The following is a 13,526-nucleotide window of genomic DNA, read 5'->3' as shown; positions in this document are numbered from 1 at the left end:
CACCTGTGAGCAAGAACACTTTAGGAGAATATTTTTTAAATTCAGAAATTACTTTTTTCCTTAAATTTTCAAATATATATGATTCCAAAAAGTTCAGGATCAGTACATAGTTGTTCTAAACTGTATGATGTTTTCAGGTTACCTGTGCCTTTTCACAATCCTAATCTACTGAATACAATTCCTTTTAGGTGCAGCACTTGAGTTTTTTTTTTTTTTTTCCCCAGAGATATTTTGGTCTACATTCTTGGTTAGGAATTGTGAGAACAAAGAAAAATGAAAAAATAACAAAGGAATTATTATTCCTAATTGGCTTCTCTCCAAGAGAATGAAAATGAAGATACTACAATTGTGATAATTCGGGAAAAATTGTGTTAATGTGGAGAAGTTGGATTTATTAATAATAATGAAACTTGAAAACATATTTTTTTCCTTTTGAGTTTATTCTGTAATCATTGTGTCTCCTGAACATCCTAAAAAGAGATCCATATCTTCATTGGTTGAGAGTTATTGAATTAAAATCAGTATCAATGATAGCAATTACATAGATTTTTTCCCATAAATTTAAATGTAAATCTTTGAGTCAGAAAAGTTTTATGAAAAGGGAAAAGCCATAAAACTATAGACATCTGTTAGAAATATTTAATATTCCATAAGCTGAGTACAGCATATTTTTACCTACATAGCTCAGGAAAGAAGTAATGTATTCTCTCTGCCTCAAATGACAAACCCCAAAATTGGCTTGTCTAGTTATTAAGACCTGCCTTCCTACCTAATAATACATTATCTTAAAAATGCTTGTCATATGGAGGTATTAAGAAAACCCAAGTGAGTACCCAGATGTTATCGTGTTCTAAATTCAATTCCTTTTGGATTCTACTATTGTTTTAACACTACTGTGGAGCTTACCATCATCACCAAATCTGAAAATGTTTTATTCATTTCATCAGCAAGAAATGTGCCACGTGATGCCTGAGTGGTATCATATGTAAATAAGAGTGCTACTATGTAAATAAGAGAAATCATACTCCATGCACCAATGGTAATATCCCAGATGCTGTTCTTCTGTGCACTCCTGTTATACCCTGGTATATTTAGCTGTATAGGAAGGAAAATAAAAAGTTCTTTAGAAGAGATGGACATATTTCTGAGAATAGACCTTTCTCAGGCAAGGGCCATTATACGAGTTGTAGTGATATGTTTCTTAGCATTCTTTAAAAGAAAATTTGTAACAGGAAAAAAAAAAAGCAAAACATGGTACTTTGCAATACCCTGATCCAAGACTATGGAATGAATTTTACAGGTTTCAAGTACAGAAGCAATGTGACCTTTTTTTGATCTTCTCATCACTAGTATTTACTCTAATCATTGACAAGGTCAACAGAATTCACAGATTCAGATGCCAGGCCTGCATTTATTCCCCTTGATACACTCTTGTGCTATTGCCAGGAATATGTCTTTTCTCCACTTTATTTTAAAGCTTATTTTAAAATTGAGACAATAGTAAAAGGATCCATACAGGAACATTTGAAGTTAAATCAATATCTGACAAAGTTAAAACAATGAAGATAGCCTCTCTAAATAAGAGGGGACCTGTGTAGCCTAAGCTCTGCTAATTAACTCAAATAGAAGTTTAATTATTCATTGAATACTTTCTTAATTCATTTTTGGAGGGTAGAATAATTTGATTTCAGTCTTTTAAAATCATTCCCATCAGATTTAATCATATCAATTCTAAGTTACTAGAGACAACCAACCAACCAACCAGCCTTTCTAAATAGTAATGTCTACTCTCCATTTCTTTTGCCAACTAAAGACATTAGCAAACTAGTTATAGAACTTAGTTTTAATAGGAAAAAGAATCTGATTATTTACATAATATACACCTTAATATCACGATATAGAACTTATTTTCTGATTTGTTTTTTTAAACTCTGAATCATAATAACTCATGCTGTAAAACATGGAGAGTTTTTTCTCATCTAAAAAATTTCACTTTTTTCCCCCATATCTTAAAAAATACTTACATATTCAAACAAATCTTAAACCAAACAAACAGAAACATCTATCTTCTGGGTGAATGTGGCAGTCATTCCAATAGCAAAAACAGCACAATTTTAATCACTTTTTATTGTTTACTCTGTATTCTCTTAGAAAACAGAGTAGTTCACATGATAAAATTCACTTTTTTAAAAATTTTCAGTTTTTTAACTTTTCAGATTGCTCAAATTAGACTGTTAGAACTGATTCTGCATTTTCAGGCAAAGTGAGCCTAGCAGGGGGGTTGTAGGTAGAAACATTCAGCATTTTTGGTATCTCATTAGAGAGGTACATTTTGTAATGCCTACATTGACGATAAGCACTAATTCCAAGACTTTGCCTTGATTCTTTTCAATTGAAAGGGCCTGAAATTTCCCGAGTAGTTAGTTTCATAGGAATTCAATAGTTGTCTACAATTAGGCCATAATTATGATCATATAATTTCAGGTAATGTTAAGGCCATAAAGTTTTGTGGATAGAGAGGAAATATTTTTGGCATTAAATGATGCTATTTCTGAACAAAATAATGATGATAATAATGGTTTGACAATAGACTAAAGAAAATTTTACATTTCTGTCTGACCATCATAGCCATCAGAAAGGAAGAAGTAACTTGTAAATGAATTTTTGTTTTTTAATAGGAAAAAGAGTGTTGCCTGTATAATAACATTAAAGACAGATAAATACTAAATAAAGAAGTGAACTTGTGAGCTCTTGCTTTCCTTTTCCCTGATGTGAGGTCCTTCACTGATTAGTCAAACATGACCACGTTGTCTGCCCTGTTTTTCATGAATTCTCAAGGTTGAATTGGATTTTGAAGAGATCAGACAAAAATTATTTTAAGTAGCCCAGTTATCTGGAATATGAAGGAAATATCTAGGAATATGAAGGAACTATACTTTATTATTGCTCTTAGCAGTAATAGATTTATATCTTGCATACTTTTAAGTATATTATTCAAAATGACATGAATAAATTTATTTTGTGAGCATTTCTATTACAGAGGTTCTATTTATTTTCAAAGTTGGTTCATGACATTCTACACATGCTAATACACAATGAATGTCTAAACTAAAAGGAAAAAAAAATCAACTCCCTCATCTTTTAACTATTTTTATTTTAGTAAGAATGTTTTCAAAATATTTTCCTAATATCCAAATTGTCAGTGTAATATCAGTACATTATGTCGGTTTTCTTGATGCTTACTTTCATTTAGGAAAATAACATTTTAACCATTATTTATTTTTATTTTTCTTTTAAGATTCTATTATGTTGGTATTTTTATATTTTTCATATTTTTCTTTTATATACAAGTAAAAATACATTTATTTAAAAATAGTAGGTGTACTAAATAAGCCTTAAGCCATGCAAGGTAAAACTCCAGATTTTATATAAGCTTACACCTTCTGAAGTGCCAACATCTTTCCTAGGTTCTGCTTTTCCTCAGTTCAAAGTCCTTAAGATGAAAGTCTTTATTTTTCATGATAAGTTACTGCCTTACCTCTTCAGTAGATCTCTCCTCTAGCACATTCTATAGCAATTGCTGTATTTACAGTCCTTTGAATATTCTCAATTCCTTCTTATCAATTTATTTCATATGCTACTTCCTGTGTCCACTCTTCATTTCTCCTAGCTTTTCAGCTACAATCAACCTGTTTTAGTCAACTTTTTCACTGCTGTTACTAAAAGACCTGAAAGATTATTTGGAGGCTCACAGTTTCAGAGGTCTCTGTCCACAGCTGGCTCCATTCCTTGGGGCTCTAGAGAAAGCAGAACATCATGGCAGAAGAGAGTGGTGGAAAGCAGCTCATATGATGATCAGGAAGTAGAGAGACTCCATTTGCCAAATACAAAATACATATCCCAAGGTATACCCCCAACGACCCACCTCCTCCAGCCACATCCTACCCACCTCCAGTTACCACTCAATACATCCCATCAGGAGATTAATTCACTGATTGCGGAGTCAAGGCTATCATCACCCAATCATTTCTCCTCTAAACCGTGCACTGTTTCACACAGGAGATACTAGGGTCCCCCTCACATCCAAACCCTAACACCATCCTTCCATTCTCAGTTTAAATGGTGTTTCCTTTCGTAGGGCTGATTGTCCTGGTTAGGTGTTCTGCTTACCTTTGCAACAGCACTCATGACACTATATTCTCTCTCTTTTCTCTATTAACCTCTAACCTCACCAAATTCAGAAGCTTTATTTTATTCAGAAGGGGATCTCCAGAACTTCAACTGTACTTGTCATGGAAAAAACTTTTTTTTTTTTTTTTTTTAAGATGGAGAAATAGAGGGATAGAGAAAAGGGAGGTAATGAAGTTGGAAGAAAACATTAGAGGAGAACAAACAAGGCTGTATCTGAATGCCCACATTCTTGCTATGGTTTGGATGTTGTTATGGTTTGGAGAAGTATCCCCCAAAGGTTCAGAGTTTGGTCCCCAAGGAAGAAATGTTCAGAGGTGGGGTTTAGGGGAAGTGATTGGCTCATGAGGGCTCTGATCTCACCAATGGATTAATCCATTGCGGGGGCGCCTGGCAACCCAACCAGTGCTTGACAAGGATCCACTGGGGGAATGATGTTTGCAAGGACTCATCGTCCCGGGAGTTGCCAGACGCTTGCCTCTGGGCTCTGGTCCTTTTTCTGCATTATGTTTCTAATATTATATTACTCATACTATTCCTTGGTAGTAATCACTGAGGGTGAAGGGAGTACTACAGAGTTTCCCAAGAATATTAATAAAACATTAGGGACTATAACTCCTTCTTAGCCACAAGTAGTAAAAAATCATTTACCACTGTGTGATGTGTCTTCTTCCTGGGGTGCTTGTTATGAACATGTAATGCAGTACATAAATTTGGGCACGGAACCGTCTGTCTTTCCAACCATGAGTATGCAAAAAGCACCTCCCACAGTAGCTACTAGATATGGACTAGCTTATTTTATCTATGGCAAGCCCTGCTACCCCCCTAAAGGCAAGTCCTTAGAGAAGGTAGATATAGATCTCCCCCTGTCTCTTACAGGGTGGTTTAATCCAGATGATGGTTTTGTTTATGTGTGGTGGTAAGGTAAAAGAATAAGGCTTCACAACATTCCTTCCTTCCTACAAAGAATAGGTCACCCCTATAATAAACATTGGTACACAATGTCCTGTTCTGAGAAAAAGAGCTACATAAGACAATGTAATCTATTTAGTATAAAAACTTAGCCATGGGAACCATTGGGACTGTTGCCCTCCTGTAACTTAGCAATTTAGATATTAATCAGATGGACCTAGTAGAAATGGTCATGTGAGATTATTTGTCTATCGCTTTAACTGTGAGAATAATAATAGTCTTAGGTCACATAGAGTTTAGATATTAAGGAAATAAACATTGTATTAGCTCATTGACTTAATTAAATATTTGTAATCTGTACGGTTACTGATTTCGGTAAAAACAATTTCTGCCTATGCTTTGGAAACGTCTTTGATTTTATTAATCATAAGCCTGTCATCATAGCCTGAAGAAAAGTGTATATAAACCCAGCCTTCCCCAGAATAAAGTGGGATTGATTGCACCAGAACTAGAGTCTGTGTCTTTCATTCTCCATCCTTCGCCGACGCTGTCTCCCCGCGCCCCGTTTGCCAGTGTGGAACCCATGGACTCCTGCTAGGGCTGGACCCTGGCAATCCATCAATGGGCTCATATTTGAATGGACTGTTGTCAGATGGTGGAAACTGTAGGAGGTGGGTCTCAGTGACCTACTGGTCACTGAGAGTGTGCCCTGGAAAGGTGTATGTTCTCCCCAACCCCTTTCTTTCTCTCTCTGTTTCCTGGCTGTGATGAGGTGAGTAAATTTGCTCTGCCAGACTATTCTGCCATGACGTAGTGCCTCACCATAGGCCCAGAAACAATGAAGCCAACTGATCACAGATTGGAACCTCTGAAACTGAACCAAAATAAATTTTTCCTCCTTTAAGTAGTCTCTACCAGTTATTCCATCACAGCAATGGAAAGCTGACTAACACAGATGTGGTTTTCTGCTTAAAGGTTCATATGTTGGAAGTTTGGTCCCCAGGGTGTGGTTATGTAAGAGATGGTGGAAACTTTAGAAAGTATAACTTAGAGGGAGATAATTGGAAGTGGTGTTCTCAGAAGGGCTTAATGCTGTTCTTTTGGAATACTCATTAGTTCCTGTGAGTGTAGTTGTTATTACAGAGCAAATTTGGACCCTCTCTCTATATCTGGCTTCCTGTCTCACCATGTGATCATTCTTTCTTATTTGTGCTCCTACCATGATGCCATCAGACATAATATGATGTAGCCAAGGGGATCTTCAACAGAGGTTGAAGAGATCTTGGATATCCAGACTCCAAACTATGCATTAAATTAAGCATTTTTTAATTTATAAAGTACATAACCTTAGTTATTTTGTTATAGCAAGGAAAACTGACAAATATGCTCTTATTATAGGATATAATTAGTCTGCCTATTTAATTTGTTAAAATTCCCTAAAGTGATCTTACTAGGCATGAAATGACAATTTCCAGGTTCTTTTAGGGATCATGGATAAATATATAAAATTTTTATATAAATTATCTTGATTAAAGAGAACCAGTAGTTTTGAAACTGGGTGCCTGAGGGCTCAAATAGTACTACCTCTGCTACTTAATACCCCTGTAATTCACAGGGGTACCATGTAATTCACATAGCTTCTCTATGCCCTATATTCTCATTTCAAATCAGAGATTAAGACAGTATTTAACTCATAAGGTTGATGGGATCATATAGTGGATTAATAATGTGGAATTCTTTGTATCTAAAATAACACATGTCAAATAGTACTGATTTTATAGACTTTAGACATTTTATTTTACTCTTTATCCATTTTCTCACCTGTGTTAACCAGCCACAACTTAAACATTAAAATAAATATTTTTATACACCATTAAATACTCAACCATTGTATTTCAATATTCTATTAAATACACAATTTTGATTTTGATAAATGTTTAAAGGACACTGTGAGAAGGAACTTTATTGAAATTCTACACTACTTAGCTTAGTCAGAAAAACAGAACTTTACAAACAAATTAAAATATTTTGTATTCAGAAAACAATAAAAGAAGCAAAACAATAAACAAATAGAATGAAGAATATCAGAACCATAGCTTTAAAACCAGTGTAAAATCACTGTCATTCAAGAATATTCCACAAGATGGCAGTAGCATATTTATAAATCAACATAAGATGTTCAAGTATTTTTATTATGTCCAAGTAAATTGACAATAATAATTATTGCTTTGGAAGAAGTATGCATATGTAAAATGCTTTTTTTTTACTTAAAGGTTTATATTCTATGCTTTTACTAATATGTAATTTTAAAAGAAAAAAATATTTTCTATGTAGAAATAAAACATTTATAAAAATATATAAAGATGGACATTGCTGATTTCTAAAAGAAAAACAGATAAACATCCATTAAAAATGTTGTTTTACTAAGTGAAACATGCAAAGAAAACAAGCATAAGCAATTCTGGTCATTAGTAAAAACTTTGAAAATACTCTAATTAAAATAAAACTAGTTATAGGATGAGTAAGTCAATGTTTCTGTCATTGCTTAGGTACGTGTGTGTGTGTTTGTGTATTAGCATGTGTTCCATGTCATGAATCATCTTTGAAAATAAATAGAACCTCTTTGTAATAGGCTAGCGAAATAAATTTATTCATGGTATTTTGAATAATATGCTCAAAAGTGTGGCAATATTTCTCATTGCTGTAAATCTGTTCCTTCAGTTAGTTTAAAGGCATCAGTACAATATATGATTATGATTCTGAAGAATACATAAATTTTTGGAGAAAATAAATATGGAGCGTGCCAATGCTAATATTAACAAAACTTGAGCTTGATAGCAGTAGCAATGATGCTACTAAAAATATATTTCAGCAACAACTAACATTTTTGGATTAAGTGCTTACTTACCTCATGTCAGATAAAGCTCTTGGTTCTAGCTTTACAATTGCAATCCCATCTTTTATTCCCCCAGGACCTATGTATGAGTTTTCTGTTCAGTACTGTGAGTTTCATTTTATATTTGAGGATTAAAATCCATTGCTTAATGGATTAAAATTCATTGCCTAATTGATTCAGAATGCTAATAGGTGGCAGGATCAGATCTCACAGAACCTGAGATGTTAACCAGTTTCTTAGAATAAAGCATCAAAACTTTGATGCAGGTGTGTAACAAAAAGTACATTTTAAAACAGGGTAATTGATTTTCTTATATTTTACTTAGGACCTGTGTGTTCCTGTGTTTAAAGGGCCCATTTTAAATTATTTCATTTGAGCTAAAGCTTCTAGGAGGAAAGTGAATTAGTTAAAAGACATGGCGAGATTTCCTCTTTTTTCCTTCCTTTTCCTTTATCTTTTTTTATTTCCCCTCTCCATAAACTTTGAGGTTTTGCCAAGACTGCTAAAAGATTGTTACATGCAATACAGGGGAATGGAGAAAATAAGCGAACAAATGAAGGTTGAAAGGAGCCAAATTTCTTACTGTATAAGAAAAGGAGTTACAGACAAGGATTGGAAGCTGCAGTGTGAAAATATAATTTACACTGCAGATTACAGATAAGTAGATAAAGAAGTATGTATATGTGTACACACACACAAAGATGTGTTTCCCTCAACTTTCTGTATAGCCTAATGAATAATGATGCTCCATTTGAAATGTGCACACTAACATCCAAATCTTGGTTTATAGTTATGGTTCTCCACCAGTGTTCCTTGAGGAAGGGACCAACTCCAGAACTTGGCCAGAGAAAATACAAGGATGATCTTGGGACAATTTATTGGGCTGGGAATAAGAAAGTGTGTAAAGAATGATGAAGGTATGACAACAGGATGGAGCAACAACTTCAAAAGGGCCTTTCGCTGACCAAGAAATGGGAGAATGTGAGCATCAAAGTAAATAGTGATAGTACCATCTGTAACACTTTGAGAGAAATAGAAATCCACAAGGCATATATACACAGATGAGTAACTCTATATTAAATAGAATAAAGGGGAAGCTCTGATTCAAGTAGAATGCTAAGCTAGTAAGTGTAAAGGGGATGCTGGAATTGTGAAGTAAGCATTTGACAATCAGTATTGAAATGATTAATGCATGCATTATAAATGGATGCAAATAGTTGTGGGTGAAAGTTTGATGAAGAACAAGATATTCAAAAGCAGTCAATAAATATTTGGCGAAATAAAATTATTTCAACATGAAAAAAAGAACAGGGTGTTTATAGAGTTTCAAATTATATTCCTATAACATACTTCAAAATTGCTTGTCAACTACATACATACATACATTTATTAATTCTACAGTGGAGAAGCCTAGCACTATCTTAACCAAATTATAAAATTTGGCATCACAAGTGAAATGACAATTAGTTATTGTGATGTTTTTGAGGAAAAAACATATACAAAATCAATTTGAAGCTTCTAAACATCCACTGGGTTGTATTCTTCACACCTGTCAAAGACATGAAATACAAGAAGAGCCTAAGAAATTGTTCTAGATATCAAAAGACTAATGAGACATGCCAATTACATGTATCATACAATGCTAGATTGGATCCTAATCCTTTAATGCATGCTATTGGGATAATCAGTAAGATATGAATAGGGTTTGTGGATTAGATGATAATATTTAATCAGTACTTGATTGGTAGTGATTTCCTGATTGTGATTATTTTACTGTGGTTATGACTCGTGTTCTTATCTGGGGAAAATGAGAATGCTTAATACTATCTGGCAACATTTATATTGAAAATATTTCAAAATAAAAGTTTCCTAAAGATGCATGTGGAAGAGTTTACTAGAATAGCAATTGCCAAAGAAAGGAGGGAGGCATAAGAGCAAAGTGGCACAGCTTATAGAAGACAGGGGGAAGAGTAAGGATAAGGTTTGAGATACGGGCCCAAGTCCGAGTCCTATCATGCAAGGCTTTGCTGCCTAAAGGCATTTGGCTTTCATCATAAAGGAAGCAGCAACCTTGGCTGTTTTTAAATGGGTAATAGATGTGATTTTATTTACAAAACTATACTGAGTGCAAATTGCATTGATGGTGGTGGGGTGGGTAGGAAGAGTTGCTGCAGCAGAAGTGGGGAGGTGATTGCTTAGCAAGTGTGACTATAATGTAAATGACAAGGAGTGGATGGATTTCAGCTACAATGTGGATTTAGAACCTACAGTTACAGACTGATGCATGCTTGGAGGATTTTGAGTGACTCTGAGATTTCCTGTAAAATCAAGCAGCATGTGAGTTATCTTCTTGATACATACCAATATACACACATACCATCTGGTCTTGCCTATATGAAATATTCTATGTATGTTGTACATGCATTAACTGGTAATTTTTACATAGTTTGAAAATAACTGGAAGGGTGGGAAGAATTACAGAATAATACTTTCATAGTGAATGCTCTATGAGGGAATTACGGACGCTTGTACCTCAAAGCACTTTAAAGTGCTAATATGAGCTACTAATAGGATTACCACTATTATCCTATCACAGTTTAGATAACGTGATAACAATTCCATCATAGTTCAGAATACCAACTCCTCAATTGGTATCTGATGGCTTAAAGAAATAAAATACTGTAGCATTGAAAGTCATTTAGAAGTGATTACTAGAATCCTAAAACAACACTTTTTCTGTATTTTCTGATAAATGTTCATCTGATCCATCTCTAAGGATCCCTTTGACTAGGAAATTCTTGCAGTGATTTCAGAGAAACACCAACAAATAATGATTTCTGCTTCTTTTTTCGTTGTTCCTTCTGCTTCACCAAACTTCCTCACATTATTTATGAGGAAAAAGAATCTGATGAATATGATAGAATGCTCTATCATTTTTAGGTGATTATGTGTTAGTGTGATGCAGAAAAGAGATTTAAAGGGATAACTAGACCCTTTCCTAGGGCCAAGAAAGGAACTTACAAGGAATTTGAGAAATGACAGTAAGCAAGGAAATTGTCAACAGTGACCTACGCCACCAGCTGTACCAATGCCAGTAATTTTCAGGAGCCCAGAAAGACCTCACCAATGATCTCAGGATATAGAACAATAAAGTAGGTAATTCTCAGATGTGCTATGGCTTGGATAATTCCCCCACAGGGACTTGTCCAAAAGCCTCTGTCTTAATGGTTTGCCCTCCTCAGTATGATGTTATAATATTTTGAGAGGTGCTGGAACCTCTAAGAGGCGGAGGTCTGTCTTTTGGTCACTAGTGTCTTACCCTTGAGGGTCATATAGGTCCTCAGCCCCTTCCTCTCTCTATCTTTTGCATCATGGCTATAAGGTTAATCATTTTGCTATATGCTATTACCATGATCTGCTATCTCACCACAGGTCCAAAAGCAATGGGGCCAATCAATCATGGTCTGAAACCTTCAAAATTGTGGGCCAAAGTAAACTTTTTCTCTTTATAAACTATCTCAGGTGTTTGTTACAGTAATGGAAAACTGACTGACACACTGACACAGTATTCTCAGTGACTGCCAAAAGCACTATCACCAGCTCTTTGCCTGTTAATACCCACACACCTGCCCACAGCTTCTGCAGAATGATCCTCCTTTCCCACCTGTTTTAGTCAGCTTTTTCACTGCTGTGACCAAAAGGCCTGACAAGAACAATTTTAAGAAGGAAAAGTTTATTTGGGGGCTCAGTCCATAGAGAGCAGTCTCCATTCCTCAGGACCTTGATTGAGGTAAGTGGAACATCATGGTGTGGCAGAGGGAAGCAACTCAAGACATCATGCCTTGATGGAGGGAGGGAGGGAGGGAGGGAGGGAGAGAGAGAGAGAGAGAGAGAGAGAGAGAGAGAGAGAGAGAGAGAGAGAGAGAGAGAGAGAGAGAGAGTCAAAGCTCAGATAGCCAAATACATACTCCAAAAGACACGCTCTCAATGACCCACCTCCCTCAGCCACACCTCACCAGCCTATAGTTACCACTCGATTAGTTCCCATCAGGGGATTGATGCACTGATTAGGTTAAGGTTGTCATAACCCAATTATTTCACCTCTAAACCTTCTTGTGTTATCTCACACATGAGCTTTTGGGGTCCCCTCATGACTAAACACCACCCCCACCACTTGCCTGAGAATTTTACATTGCCCTACTATCCAGGGATTCTGGGAAATGTGGTTTTTAACTTTCTTTCACTTCAGTCTTTGGGAAAGCTTTGAAGAGTGTGGATGGTACTGAGAATCAGCAAAATATGTACTGGTCTGTTGGTGTTTTTCTTTCTTTGAACTCAGTATTGAAATTAATGATTTGTTCTATTCTACACCTGCTGTAAAGTCAATTGAAGATAACTGTTTTATCTTTAGCATTTTAGAATCCCTGCTATCAATATAATGAAAAGCAAAGGGAAGAAATCAAGACTCTATAATCAGGAATAGGAATACTCTCAAGTTTTTATTTTCTTTATTAGGATGGCAAAGTTAATGTAATCACTGTTTGGGGACTATATCTTTTGCATATGCTTATTTGGAACAAATAGTCATTAATTAATTTGATAATTTAGTTCAGAAGGTATCACCTGGTTTAATGACAGTTTATATAATTATCCTAGTAAACAAATTCTGTTCAGTTGCTAAATTTATCTTGAGAAAAATATCAAAAACACTGTTAGGTTTTGGAACACAAAAATTAAAAGTCAGGGCTAGGGATGTAATCTAATGGTAAAATACTTGCTGGTATATGCAACAGGTCCTGGGTTTGATCCCCAGTACCACACTCACACACACACACACACACACACACACATGTGCATGCACACATACACAATCACTAGTCGATGATATTTATTCATTGCACTGTCCATAAGTATGTTGCTTTCTGTCAGAGTCTTAGCTAGTTGATGTTACTTACCTGGTAGTGATTTTAGCCTCCATACTTGAATCATCTGATTCATGGCATCTGCATGTCTGTCAGGTTTTTTTTTTTTTTTTTCATTCATTTTGTGCTTTGCTCTAATGTTTCATCACCTTTACCAGTTTGAATGGAAGGAATGAGAGTAGTCCCTACAGAGTCTCATAGATTATAGGCAAACTTCTTGCCCCACTGTGCAGCAACAATCCAATTCATCTCTGTTAATTAGGATTTTTCACACCAGCAAGTATTGTGTCCTCTTTGACTCTTGTTTTAATGGCATGAGGAATGCAAAATGGCAAGATGTAGTTCCAACTTCCAATACTATGAAAGAAGGCAGTGGCGTGCTGGAGCAAGTGCATGTGATGTGTGTCATGTCCCAACTCTGCCTTCAGTACTATCACCCCAGCAATGTGACATTCCCATTTGTGTGAATGCATATCACTACAGAAACCAGCAAATGCTGGAAATCAGGGCCTGATATGGACTGGCTTCAGTAGATTGGTTACAGAAACAAGTTGTATAGCAGATAAACTTATCTTCTCCCTAATATGCAGTGATACAGTGTGTGTACC

This window comes from Sciurus vulgaris (assembly GCF_902686455.1).
Source record: "Sciurus vulgaris genome assembly, chromosome: 5".
Taxonomy (NCBI): domain Eukaryota; kingdom Metazoa; phylum Chordata; class Mammalia; order Rodentia; family Sciuridae; genus Sciurus; species Sciurus vulgaris.
Note: the sequence above shows the minus strand (reverse complement) of the source record.